Source organism: Ambystoma mexicanum, chromosome 7q (assembly GCF_040938575.1).
Source record: "Ambystoma mexicanum isolate Mex_15411 chromosome 7q, UKY_AmexF1_1, whole genome shotgun sequence".
NCBI classification, from domain to species: domain Eukaryota; kingdom Metazoa; phylum Chordata; class Amphibia; order Caudata; family Ambystomatidae; genus Ambystoma; species Ambystoma mexicanum.
In genome coordinates this window covers 944,685,705-944,699,371 of record NC_090941.1, presented here as the reverse complement: position 1 = coordinate 944,699,371, position 13,667 = coordinate 944,685,705, and the positions used below count along the sequence as shown (strand labels likewise).

The 13,667-nt window shown below is 49.8% G+C and overlaps 1 protein-coding gene across 1 annotated transcript in view; it reads right to left on the bottom strand.

The window, feature by feature from the left end:
- Positions 1-13,667, bottom strand: part of INTS4 (integrator complex subunit 4) — a 1,642,132-nt gene that overhangs the window by 1,391,338 nt on the left and 237,127 nt on the right. The gene's annotated exons all lie outside the window — the stretch shown is intronic.

Here is a 13,667-nt window from a genome sequence, read left to right as displayed (position 1 = left end):
TGAAAGCCAGAGTGGCCCCAATGCCTCTAGTAGAGTGGGCCCTTGGTGTAAACGGCAGAGTCTTTTTAGAAAGAGAGTAACACAGCTGTATACAGTTGATAATCCACTTAGAGATAGCGCCCTTAGAGACGGGATCCCCTTCTCTGCCTGTAGCTACGGAGACAAACAGTTGATCTGTTTTCCTTAGCGGTCTGGTTTTATTTACATAGTATAAGACCGCCCTACGCACATCTAGGGTGTGTAGTTTCACCTCAGCCGAGCTTTGTGGGTTTTGGAAGAAAGCCGGAAGCTCGATGGACTGGTTTACATGGAACTTGGATATGAATTTTGGTGAGAACCTAGGGTGTGTGCGTAAAACCAGTTTGTCCTTGTGGATAGTAAAGAAAGGATCTTGCACTGACAGAGCCTGAATTTCACTGACCCTTCTTATGGAGGTAATGGCTACTAAGAAGGCCGTTTTATAAGTCAGGTGTTTGAGACTACTTTTATGCATGGGTTCGAAGGGGGGCCCCATGAGCTTAGCTAGCACCACGTTGAGGTCCCATCCTGGCGGTGGGTTCGAAATAGGAGGGTGAAGTCTCTTTACTCCTTCCATGAAGGCTTTAACCACTGGTACTTTCCACCACGAGACCCTGTTATGGGATGTGGTGTAAGCCGAGAGGGCTGCCAGGTGTACTTTCAGAGAGTTAAAAACCAACCCTGCATCCAGCAGGTGGAGCATGTATGTTACAACGTTGGAAGGAGTGCAATCAACCGGGTTGATTTGTTTATTCTGGCACCAGATAACGAATCTTTTCCACTTGTCAAAGTAACAGTGTCTTGTATTTGGTTTCCTGGACTCTTTTAGAATGTCCATACACCTCTGTGGTAGTTTGAGATGTCCAAACTCTATGACTTCAGGAGCCATGCTGCTAGGTTCATAGAGTTGGGTTCCTGATGCAGTAACTAGGATGAGCGTCATTGATTCCTTGTTTATCTTGTACACCACCTTCCTGATGAGAGGAGTTGGTGGAAAAGCGTACGCAAACATCCCTGACCAGTTCATCCACAGGGCATTCCCCTGGGAGTCCGTTTGGGGGAACCTGGATGCAAATCCTGGGCATTGTTTGTTTTCGCTTGTGGCGAATAGGTCTATAGTGGGGAAACCCCACTGAGAGAAGAGATCTTCTACTACGTCTCTGTGAAGGACCCATTCGTGTTCTTCTGGGAGGGGGTCTCTGCTTAGAGCATCCGCTAGGGAATTGAGCTCCCCTGGAACATGTTGCGATGACAGGAAGATGTTCCGTCTGAGTGCCCATATCCATATTTTCTGGGCAAGCTTGGACAGATTTGGCGAACGAGTCCCTCCTTGCTTGTTCAGATAGAACATGGCTGTCGTGCTGTCCGTCCTGATCTGCACCGACAAGTTCAGTAGATGGGGCTCGAACGCCTGCAGCGCTCGGAATACTGCCAGAAGCTCTAGCAGATTGATGTGGTTCTTGGCTACTGAGTGAGACCAGAGACCCTGAGCTGTGTGGTGGAGATGGTGAGCTCCCCACCCAGTGAGGCATGCATCTGTAGTAACCACTGCCTGTACTTCGGGATCGTAAAAGGGTTTCCCCTTTGCGAGATTCTCTCTTGTCCACCAGTGTAGGCTCTGTACGAGTGTTGGCGAAACGACCACTAGATCGTCCCACTGACCACTTGCCTGAGACCACTGTTTCGCCAACCATTCCTGCATGGGACGCATGCGCAGACGCGCGTGGGGGACCAGGTAAATGCATGACGCCATCATGCCCAGTAACCGCATAGCTTTGCGTACTGTTATCTGTTGACCTGACTGATAATGCGGAATTTGCAGAAGTATATTCCGAATTCTTTCTTCCGAAGGGAAGGTCAATTCTCTCTGAGTATCTAGGATAGCTCCTAGAAACTGTTTTGAGGTGCTTGGCACCAGACTTGACTTCTTCTCGTTGATAGAGAAGCCTAATTCGTGGAGGAGGTCGATAGTCCTCTGAATGTTTGATCTGCAGATTCCTGGGGTTTCCCCCGTTATGAGCCAGTCGTCTAGATAAGGGTACACTGGGATTGCCTCCCTGCGTAGGTGTGCAGCTGCCACCGCCAGTACCTTGGTGAATACCCTTGGTGCTGAAGCTATCCCGAAGGGCAGTACCTTGAATTGGTAGTGGCGACTGTCCACCTTGAAGCGCAAGTATTTTCTGTGCGCCGGGAGCATGGAAATATGAAAATAAGCATCTTTCATATCCAAGGTTGCCATGTAATCCCCCTTTTTTAGGCGTGGGATTACCTCTTGTAGCGTGGTCATACGGAATTTTTGGGGCTTGACATATTTGTTGGCAGGCCGTAAATCCAATACTGGGCGCATTGTTAAATCTTTCTTTGGCACAAGGAAGTAAGTTGAATAGATACCCTTGTTTACCTGGTGTCCTGGGACGAGTTCTATCGCGTCCTTTAGGAGCAGATTGTAGATTTCCTCGAGGAGGATCTTTTGATGTTCTAAAGAGTGGACTTTTTGTCTTGGAGGGTGGTTTCGGGGACGTTGCAGTAGTTCTATACAGTACCCCTTGGATACCGTCGACAGCACCCATCTGTCGGATGTTATCCCTTCCCATGCCTGGGTGAAGCTGGATATTCGTCCCCCTACTGGGGTTGCATGGGAAGGGACCCTGAAATGAGCGTCACTGCTTTGGTGGAGGCGTGCCGCCTCCTTTACTGGGGCTGCCTCTGCCTCTACCACGTCCTCTTCTACTAGCCCTACCATACCCCTGGGTAGACTGTTGTGAGTTGGTGTTCCACTGTGTACCCTGGGTGTGGGAATAGCTATTTCCTCTATTGGAATTTTGGCCGCGGGGGCGACGAAAATTGCCGTTCCCTCTTTGGTTAGGTGGTTTTGTAGTTAACTGGCCAAGGGATTTGAGGGTGTCGAATTCCTCCTTAGCGTTTTTTAGTGCGTCCTCGACTGCCTTTCCAAACAGGAGATCACTTTCCACTGGTTTGTCTAAGAGTGCAGCTTGTGTTTCTGCTCTGAATCCCGACTGCCTCAACCAAGCATGTCTTTTGATGACAGTCCCCTCTGCTATAATTCTACCCGCATTGTCTGCGGCGTCTAAAGTTGCTTTTAAAATGCAGCCTGAGACGTTTCTTCCCTCTGCTTACTTTCCTTGTCGGGGGGAGCCTCCGAGGAAGATAATGGGGTTCCAGCTCTCTTGCGGGTGTTAGTTACGACTAGAGAGTCTGGCTTAAATTGGCCTCTAATATATAGAGGGTCCGACTGGGCTGCTTTAAACAGCTTCTCTACTCTCGGGTTTACAGGTCTTGTCAGGTTTGGGTTGACAAGGGATGGTGCTATTCTGCGTTGAATAGATTTCAGGATGGGAATGGTCTGGGCTACTGTCTTCCTTTCCCCTATTAGTTCCTCCGCGAAGTCCCTCTCTTCTTGGACACCTTGTGTGTCTATGTGGAAGTGGTTAGCTGCCCGAGAGAGCAGTTCATTCAGGAGGGGCTGATTATCTATTGGGGAATCAGACACTGGGGCTTCCCTTTCGACTGGTGAGTCCATTCTGAAAATATCTGGGCTATTTTCTGGTTCATCCTCGTCTTCGTCCTCCCCGTAATAATCTGACACTGCGAGATCTTCTGGTGTCTCAAAATCCTGGCCCTCTATAAGGGAAGAGTCTCCTTGGCCTGTAGGGAAAAGGCAAGAATAGGGTTGGACCTCGAAGGGGTCTGAAGCCTTTAATGGTGTCTCGACCCGGGGCCTTTTATTTGAAGAGATAGGGTCCCTTGAACCTGAGGGAGAAGATTCCTGAGGGTTTAAAGCTAGTAGTTGGTCAGGGTGTCTTTCGAAGAAATTTGCTAAGGAGGACATCCTTGACATTACTCTGTCAATGTCCTCGCATGACCAGAGTTTTGAGCTTGGGGTGACCCTGCTGGAACTCTCTATGGACTGTCCCTGAGAAGACTTGGACGGGGAAGTCAGTTCTATTGTTGTGGGGGATTGCAAGGGTTGTTTCCTTTGTTGCTTACCCCCTTCCCCGTGGGTGGAAGTGTGTTTACCCTTTCCCTTATCTTTCGACGCCTGGCGTCGAGGATCGGAGGTGGAATCCCTGTGTTTCGAACTAGGCTTCTCCTCACTCCCAAGTGATGTACCCTTTCCCTGGGGTGCAGGCTGGGGATGGAAGCCGTGTTCGTCTCCGGACGAGTGATCTTCCGTGATGTTAATGGGCGAGGCACTATGTGCAAGTGTGGAGGCTTGCCTGACGTCGTGCGGCGACCTCGACCGGGACCGCCCAGAGGACGTCCTTTCGGACCGCTCCTTCTGTGCCTCTTTCCGAGGTTTCGACGACGTCGAATCTCGGGTGGCTTTTTTGTGTTTAGCGTGTGTATGTGTAACGCTCCTGTCGCCGGGGGACTTCCCCATAGTCGCCGGGACGGACGACCTTCCGAGGCCGGGGACGTGCGTTAGGCTGTCTTTCGACGCCTTGGTGCCCTCGCCGTCCGAAAGTCCGGCGTCGCTGCCGTCGCTGAAGGTACCCTCCGCCTCCATAGCTGCTAGCTTGGCGTGGTGGGCCCAACGCTTGGTGGAGCGGTCCTTAAGAGTTTTGGTTTTAAACCTGCTACAGGCCCTGCAACCCGCCTCGGGGTGGTCTCTGGGCAGGCAAAGGTTGCACGTAGCGTGCTTATCTACCCAAGGGTATTTCTTATTACACTTGGGGCAAAACTGAAAGGGCGTACCCTCCATACGCGCCTGTGGGCAGCGGGCAAGTGTATGTAGGTAAGAAGGTGTCTATAACCGAGTGTGGAAGTGTACCACCCCCCACTCTCCCTACTTGAAGGGCCGAGGCCAGCGACCCAGGCCCGAGCCGAGGCGGAAGCCTCAAGGCCCAATCCGTCGGGTTCGACGTTGATCTCCTCCCCGGTTCGGCGTCGAGATGCTGGTCGACGTAAGGGTGACAAAACGGGGCAAATTAGAATTCGTTTTAAGTGTAAATATGGCAAAGCCAGGGAACTCCGATGAAGTGCAACCAGAATGGCGGAAAAAAACAATCTGGGGATCCTAGACGCGTGAGGGATCATGGGTACAGTGGACGTCACACTAGGGATAGTATTACTGGCACGCCCTGTGTCGACGCCCTTTTTCGATTTTCGAAAAACAAACTGTAATACTCCGCAGCTTCCACTAGATGTCGGCCTATGCACAGCATGTGATCTAAGCAGATTCCACAAGCCTCAGAAATATATATATATACACATACATGCATTCTGCCGCAAAAAAGAAATCAGCAAAAACGCATTTGGCCTAAGTGTAGGTCGTCAGAAGTGGGCTAAATGACGAAATGGCCACTGTTCTGCAATCTGCAAGAGTACACGGGATAGCTAGAGGGCAAGCCTATTCACAGAACCTTGTACTCTTGTCTGTGGAGTTCGACAGTATCAAGTCGATCTTCTAGACACTTTAGCTGCAGTCAAGACGATATAGTGACTCTAGAGTCTATGCAATCCCACTGGCAGTTGGCCCAGAGTTGGTTCAAAGGTAAGGACTCCTAATGGGTGGAGTCAGCAATCGAGATGGCGAGGCAACCGCTTCCAACGGTTCAGGACAGCAATTGAGTTTTGTTAACACAATGATTCTGCTAGGTCGAGTCGGCATTCGAGACAGGCATGGTTGCAGGCCTTCAGCAGCCGAGCCCTTCAGTTATGCATTTCCTTTCCTGGGAGCGGACTTGGGCCTACAGGTACTCCTTCACCTGCAGTGCAGTAACCTTGTTCGAGTGCAACATTCAACAGAGGCACCTTGCTTCAGAGCAGTTCATCCGCACTGTTCCCTGGGGATGGTTGGGGAATAGGCCTTGCCTCTGTCTGGTCAGAGGACTTTGGGTTAGGATGTATCCCCAACAGGGGTCCAGTGAATCCTTCTTGTGTTGAGAGTCCAAAGATAAATCCAAGAAGTAGGGGGTGCTCCTTCCTCCTAAAGGCAAAATGCAGAGGAGGATTGGTCCAAAGCAAGCCTTCTGTAACCGGTCCAACCCAGACTGTTGTAACAAGTGCCCTTTGCTTTTGGCATCATACCCAAAGTGCACAGTCCTGCAAGAAAAGAGGGCGTGGGGCCAGAAGTGCTTAAGAGCCCAAACAGAAACTGACTACTTTAACACCACCCCCTTCTCATGAATGTTGACTTCAAAGATACTCCAGTTATAAACACCCTGGTTCAGCTGAGGCTTATGTCAGGTCAGTGCCGTCATTGAAGTACTTATTCCCAAAAGATCTACTGGTGAGGGTTCCTACGCCATGAGAGGAAGATGTTGCTCTTATTAAAGTAGGAGCAAAAGACAGCAGCCGGGCTCTTGTCTGCATTGGTAGCTGAGAAGACAGTCGGATCAGACGCCAATATATATCAGTCCCGTCATCGCTGGGACCCATAGAGCTGATATTAGGGATACCAAAATGCTGTGGTTGTATAGGTTTTGTGAACCTAGCAGCCACCTTGCCACAACCTTGCCACAACTAGGCATTGCTTATATGTACAGATGTATGTGCCATCAGAGGTGCTGACAATTAAAAAGCAACCTTTGCCTGCAGGAACTTGGTATTCAAGCAGCTGTCAAGAATCTAATTGACCTTTGAACCTGCCCTGTGCCAGTGCAGGGCTGGTGTTGAGGGTTCCAGGAGGCAATCTCAGCAAAGGCAGAGACGTGCACTCTAATGCCGGCATGGTGCATTTATGAAAGGTGTGGGGGGGGGGGGTCTGCTTAGCAGACCTCCCTTTCAGAAACAGAATTACCTGCATCATTTTATATTTTAAAAAAAGCTTGTGCAATCAATTGCCATACGTCCATTCTGTCGCAAGTCACTGAGAGGGGAAACGGTAAAGCGGCTGTCCAGGCAAGCGGGGTCGGAGAGGATGGCAGGGGTGGGGGAGCAGCAGGGTTAGTGTGAGAGCTGTGGTGAACCAGAAGTAAGAATAGGACCAGAGGACATGGTTACATATTGAACGTTCATTTAAATAAGAGAAAATCCCTCACTAGCCCTATTGCAAAAAAGAAGATGGGGGTCTCCCTTCCTAATAACGAAAACTAAGGTGCTTGTCAGGATTTCAAATAACTCAAAACCATTCTCACCTGCCTAACTAACTGGCCCTACAACTAGATACAAAAAAGAAAACAGAAATTTAGAGGAAGTGTTTTCATACTGGAGGTCGTCGATACCTCCTAGCTGATCCCATCTCCTGCAGCCAATCTTCAAAATCGAATCCTTTTCCCAGGACACGGTTCCTGGACTGAGTCACCACAGCGGTTTTACAAAGAAGAAATGAAACATCTAAGGAGCCAGTCTGTCTCAGTTCCTCTGACCACAAAGTCCCTCAATTCATGAAGGGTTTTTCAAGTGTTTAAAAGGATAACTCAATTCAACAAAGGTTTCAATGTTTGGGTCCAATTAGGTACTCGACCTAGACCCCTTAAGTAATACTGTATCTGAAGGCCCACCTCTCTCACTCGAGCATTCACACTCCAGGGTAGCATGGGCATTCCACTTTCAGTTTATGGCTCTCTTGGACCTCAGTATTGGTATCAGTGCTTGTGTCCATCAGGGCGACTCAGGCCTACTAGTGTAGATTGTTCCCGGGTTCTCCAACCCCTGGGTTTCTCATGTCTGGTTATGTCCTTTTACACTTTTGGGACGTTCCAATATGGGTCTCTTGGCTTTCTGTATTGGTATCGGTCCGTGTGTCCCTCGGGACAATTTGGTCCTTGCATAGGCTAGTTACAGGTTCTCCAACCCCTAGCTTTCTTGGTTTACTCAGGACACTTTGGTCCCTGCTCAGGTTGTTCATGACCTCCTTAGCTGGTTAAGGATTCAGAGTTTCTGGTTCCCTGCAGCGTTCAACAGCCCGCTTCCTTTTTTCCAGGGCAGCCTGCGTACCGGTTTTGCAGCTCTTCCGCCAGGAAGGGTTTGGTAATGCTGTCATCGGCAGAGCTTATCGCCGCCTGTCTTATTGCATACTGTTGCAGTTGCCTCTTCAGGTGCCTCGTCTCTCTTCCCTTCTGCACTTCTTGATACGTGGGCTGAAGGGCTTTTGCCCCCAGTGTTCCTGGATTTGGCAGTGTTTCTCTAGCTCCTGGCAAACTGCGTCCTCTGTTGTCCTGCCTCCAGGACATGCTTGCTCTGCACTCCAGCGGCAGCGACCGCTCTACACGTATCCTGACCTGCCGTTCGGAACCAAGTCAGGGAATCTCCTCCCCCAGCTAAAGGACTTCTGCGTTTTATTGGAGTCTCTGGTATGAGACGCACAATGTCGAGTTCACAGAGGGTTCAGAAGTGGTGTTGCAAAAACAAAAAAGTGATCACTGCTACAATTTATTTGGCCCCCATATGATCGGATATATTTATAAACGTGCCTGTACACAAGTGTTTCTAGGTACAAGACAAGACAAAGAGGAGGAAACAAAGGGAGGACAAAACAACAATCTTACTGGGCCTTGTGTCATTCAGATCACCCAAGTGTGGGGAAGGGGAGACGGGCCAGGTGTGGAGGGGACGGGAGAAGTACAGGTAGATCAATAAGTGCAGCCAGTAGGTGGCTTATAAGTGCAGTGAGAAGGGACTGCAGGGTTGTAGTAACAGACCATTAAGTGCTGGGGGAGCCCGGAGGTCTTGAGTTGCTTCCGGGACTGGAGGTGGTTCTACTCAAGTTTGAGAGTGGCAGTGAGGCTGTTCCAGAGGGAGGCCCCAGCCGAGGAGAGAGATCTGCCCCAAACTATCTGCTTGGAGAAGCATCTGACCCTCAGAGAGTTTGAGGTGGATGAGCGGAGAGCTTGAGAAGGAAGATGTTTTGAAAGAGAAAGTTGGAGGTACAGCGGTTCCAGGCCCCAAAAAGCCATGCGGACAATGCACAGGGTCTTGAACTTCTGGGGTAAAGTGAGAAGGTGCAGCTGATAGTTTGACTTCTTAGAGACATCAGAGAAGTGAGAAGAGAAGGAGAGGGTGGAGTTGAAGATGTCACCAAGGTTCTTAGCCTCACAGGAAGGAGCAGGAAGAGGGCCCAGAGTGGGCAGGTAGAGAGAGAGAGGAAAGGAGGGAGCAGGTGTCCCAATGCGGAGGATCTCAGTTTTACTGGCATTAAGGCAGTGATCGTTGGCGGCACACCATTCCTGAATTGCGGCCAGGCAGATCCGTATGAGAGAAGGGCGCCTGAAAGAGAGCTGGGTGTCATCTGCATCATAACACTGAAAATTGGAGCAGAAAGCAGTGATGCAGTGGGCAAGAGGTGCCTGGTATCGGTTGAAGAGCCAGGGAGAGAGGTTAGACCTCTGGCAAACACCACAAGGGTGGTGGGGGGGGGAAAGAAAAAGAGAGAAAGAGAGAAAGAGAGAGAGAAAGAGAGAGAGAAAGAGAGAGAAAAGACAAAAAAGAGGCAATACCCCACTTCGACCTGCGAGGGTCGGTCAGTGAGAAATTAGATCAACCAGGCCAGGGCCTGAACAGCGATACCCAGGTAGTCACAGAGGCGTTTGAGCAGGATGGCATGGTTGACCGTGTCAAAAGCAGAGGATGGATCGAGGCGAATGAGAACAAGAGGGAGGTTTTTAGAGTCAATAATGGAGAGCAGGGCTTCACAGGTGTTAAGGAGAGCAGTTTCCGTGCTTCTGGCAGCTCTGAAGCCAGACTGGTGGTTGCGGAGGCAACCAACAGATTCAGTATGCAGATTAAGCTGGGAGATGGCCATAAGAGTTTGCCCAGGAAAGGAATGATGGAGCTAGGACGATAGTTAGCCAGAGGAGGAAGGATCAGCTGAGGGCTTCTTTAGAAGGGGGTGCACAAGGGAGTGCTCAAGGGGGAGGGGAAGTTCCAGTGGCAAAGGAGTGATTGCAGAAATCGGCCAAGGCTGGAACAAGTGTGTCGATGTGGTCCTTGGTGGTTCTGGACGAGCAGGGGGAGAACCTGCTTTGACCAGACTTTCGTAGATTGGACTTGTCTAGAAACAGCATCAGGAGTGAACAGGGGAAAGGAGGAGGAGAGACGGCCTCAGACAGGCCAGGAGTGGTAGAGGAGGAAGAAGAGGAGAGGGTGGACAGGATTTCCTTAGGTTTATTGCTGAAATGAGATGCCAGGAAGTGCAGAGGGCCTGGGAGGGAACAGGAGAGGTAGAGACTGCAGCAGGATTGGCCAGCTCCTTGCAGATTTTTAAAAGTTCGGCCGGATTGTTAGATGACGCAGAGATGCGGGCTTGGATGTAGGCTCTCTTCTTAGAGTCTGTACTGCCTTTGGAGCAGGCGGCAGGCCACTTTGTCAGGCGGTGCGCCTCATGCCCGCCTTTTCCTCTCCGCCGCCCTACACTTGCATTTAAGGGTGGCAAGGTCTGAAACGTACCAAGAATTGCACTTCAATTTGGGCTTCAAGCGAATCTTCATGACAGAGGCAAGGACATCCAGAGTGTTAGAGATGGAGAGAGGAAAGTTAGAGAGGGCTGTGTCAGGGTGTGAGTCAGCCAATGGTGCTGGAGGAGGAGAGAAAGTAGCAATGAAAGCCTCAACTACCACATGCTTCATGGGTCGAATGACCGAGAAGGTAGGTGGCAAAGCAGGAGTCGGCTTGGTCTGAGGGGTAGAGAGAGAGGTGGATGGAAAAGAGAAAGTGATCACTCCAAGAGAGAGGATTGGTGCGAGGGTTAGAGAGGGGGAGGTCTGAAGAGATCAGAACATCCAAGGTGTGCCCTGCAGAGTGAATCGGGCCATAGGGAAGAATAGTGAGAGAGCGACTGTCGCTGAGGTTGCAAAAGAGTCCCGAAGGAGGGCTGGTAGCATCCAGGTGGATGTTCAGGTCTCTCAGGACGGTGGAGAGGTCGGCCCACTCAGAGGAAGAGGGCACCTGACCAGGTGGCCTATAGATAGTGGCCACAGTGAGAGAGAGGCCAGGAGAGATAGAGCGCCTGCAGACCAGGCATTCAAAGGAGGAGTAATCCTGAATTGGAATGATAGAAGCAGGAATCCACTCCAGGAAAATCAAGGCTACACCCACACCCGGGCGGTTGGTTCTGGGTTGGAAGAGGATCTTGTAGCCATCGGGCAGGAGAGGGTCAAAACCCGTGACAGAGCTGGCCATGAACCGCATTTCCGTGAGACAGAGTACATCCAGATCAAGCTCATCCAAGAGCCGGCAGATGTCAGAGGAATGTTTGACAGCTGAGAGAGTAGCGATGTGGAGCAGGTTGCCACATTTGAAGGACTTCCAGGGAGGGGAACAGACCAGAGGTACGCCCTGCGAAAGTGACAGTGCCAGAGGATGGACAGAGGCGGGAGGAAGAGAAGGCAGGCTAGTCAGAGAAGAAGAAGAAGGTGCCAGAGGGGTGGTAGAGGAGGGAGGCAACACCGTGACCAGAGAAGCAGCAGGACGTGCCAGAGAGGTGGCCGAGGAAGTAGGCGGAAGAGGAGCCTGAGAGGGAAGAAGGGATAGCAGGAGAGGAAAGTTATTAAGGCGCAGAAAGCCTCTATCACAAAGGAGGAGATTGCCCCGAGTGCCCAGGAACAAGATGGTGTCATTTAGGTAGTCATTAATGATGGTCTTAGTGGAGTGGAAGGGGGCCAGGAGGGCCTCCCAATGGGTGCCACCATTAATAGGAGAAGAGGAAAAAGGAGAGAGAACAGAGACCATATGGGGGGTGCATAGACCTGGAGAGGGAATGACAGAGTATGTCGGTAAGTGTCTGTCTGGAGGTAGCACTAGTGTTGGTATCAGCGATATGGAGGCCTGGGTTGGAGACCAGGATGTCCCTTTTGAGCTTCTTCCTGCTAGACTTAGTGAGCGGGATAGGACAGTTGATAGAAAAGCAGTTAGATAAAATAGATGAGGCAGACAGCACAATAGGGGGTGCAGGGGAAGAGGTGATCCCAAGCAGGGAGGAGGGGGGCGTGGGGGGAGTCACACAGGGGGCAAAGGGATAGACAGAAGGTAGGCACAAAGGGGGCCACGAGAGGGCGGGGAGCACAACAAAGAGTATGAACAACTGACCTGAAAATCAGCAGCTATACAGAACCAACAACAAAGCACAGAGCGTAGCAGGGAACCTAGAAGTAGAGACTACAAATTCAATGCAGAAACTAAACACAAAGCACAACAGGGAACCTAGAAGTACGAAAGCAGATGTAATACAGAACCAACAGCAAAACAGAGAGCTCAAGAGGAACCTAGAGGTGAAGAATGCAAGCAATGCAATGTATTGTCCAGACCGTGGGGAACAACACAATATCAAAACTGTAGGGATCAACACAAAGTCAATACCATCAACAAGGCACAGTACACATCCGGAGCCTAGAGGAAAGAATGTAGTGGAGCAATACCATGTCGAAAGACAGTACACAATAGATCAAGAAGGGAGGGGCTAAGAGGGCAACGCAGGGAGGAGGGGGAACAGGGTGCGGGGACCTATGATATAGGCAGAGAGTACAGTCTTTAAGGGAGCTCTCACTCCACTTTGGGAGTTCTCATCCGACCAAGGAAATGTCACTCCAAAGTGAGGGCCCACTTACGTAAACCCCTAGGGAGCATCTTGCAGAACAGGCTCAACTCCCAAGTCTCAATGGGGGTGGCTCCCCCTTGGGGGGAAAAAGGGAGGAATTTCCCAGATTTGTCACAGGGCACATAGCTTTGGGTAGGCAGGGGGCAGATGCATGCGGTGAGTGACTTGATTCCTTATTAAATTAACTCTGTTCATCTTGAGATGTCAAAGATGGCAATTCTAGAAATCATCCACAATATAAAGCGAGCGAGTCAAGAACTTGTCAAACATTCATTTTGAATATAATGCACTCTGTGCTACCAGTATGCAGAAATGGCAGAGATAAGGAGGAAAGGTTGTACATACAGAGATGTTACATGGCAAACAAACAAATAATGGTGTCAACCAATGAATATATAAGGGTATGTTTATCAAATACTGCGCTACAATAAATAAAGAACAGAAAAATTGTTAACTAAATTAAATAAAGGTTAGGTCCATGCACTGTGCACTGGATAGGTCCCTACATGGCATTGGTTCCCATGTTTTTTATTTTGAGCTCTTTTAACTCACACCTGTTGATTGTGCAACCGACAAATAGTACAAACATTTTCCAACTATAAGGGTGATGAATATTGCACGCCAATCACTTAATTGGTGTGGTCTGATAGGGAGGGTTCTCTGGTTTTACCCTTCAGGAAATGTCTGAATGTTCAGCAGTGCATATTTTTTTACAATACCTTTATGGGTGCAAGCCAAATTTTTCAAAGTGGTTGCCGGAAACGGAGGTGGGATAGCCCAAGATAATGTGCCAGAAATTACACTTAACAACTAGGTTCTATAGAGACTTGACATTTTAAATACGAGAAAGCAAGTAAGAACCTTCTAAAGAGGGATGGAGGGGATATTCGCAACATTCTGTTGATCAAAACGATGTCCACCGTTACCTTTCATTTTCACATGCTGCCATTTTTTTTAAGCAGATTGTTGTAAAGTAGGTTTCTTAGGGGCTGCAGGTAGTTTCAGTAAGGTCATTTATTAAGCACCAAGGTAATCGAAAACATCAAATATAGATTCATCAGGGATAGGAGCCTCACCACCTATGTTAGGGAATGGAGTCCACTGGCTCCCACCACCCACCTACATAGTTCGGCCTGGGTAGAACATCAAGTTG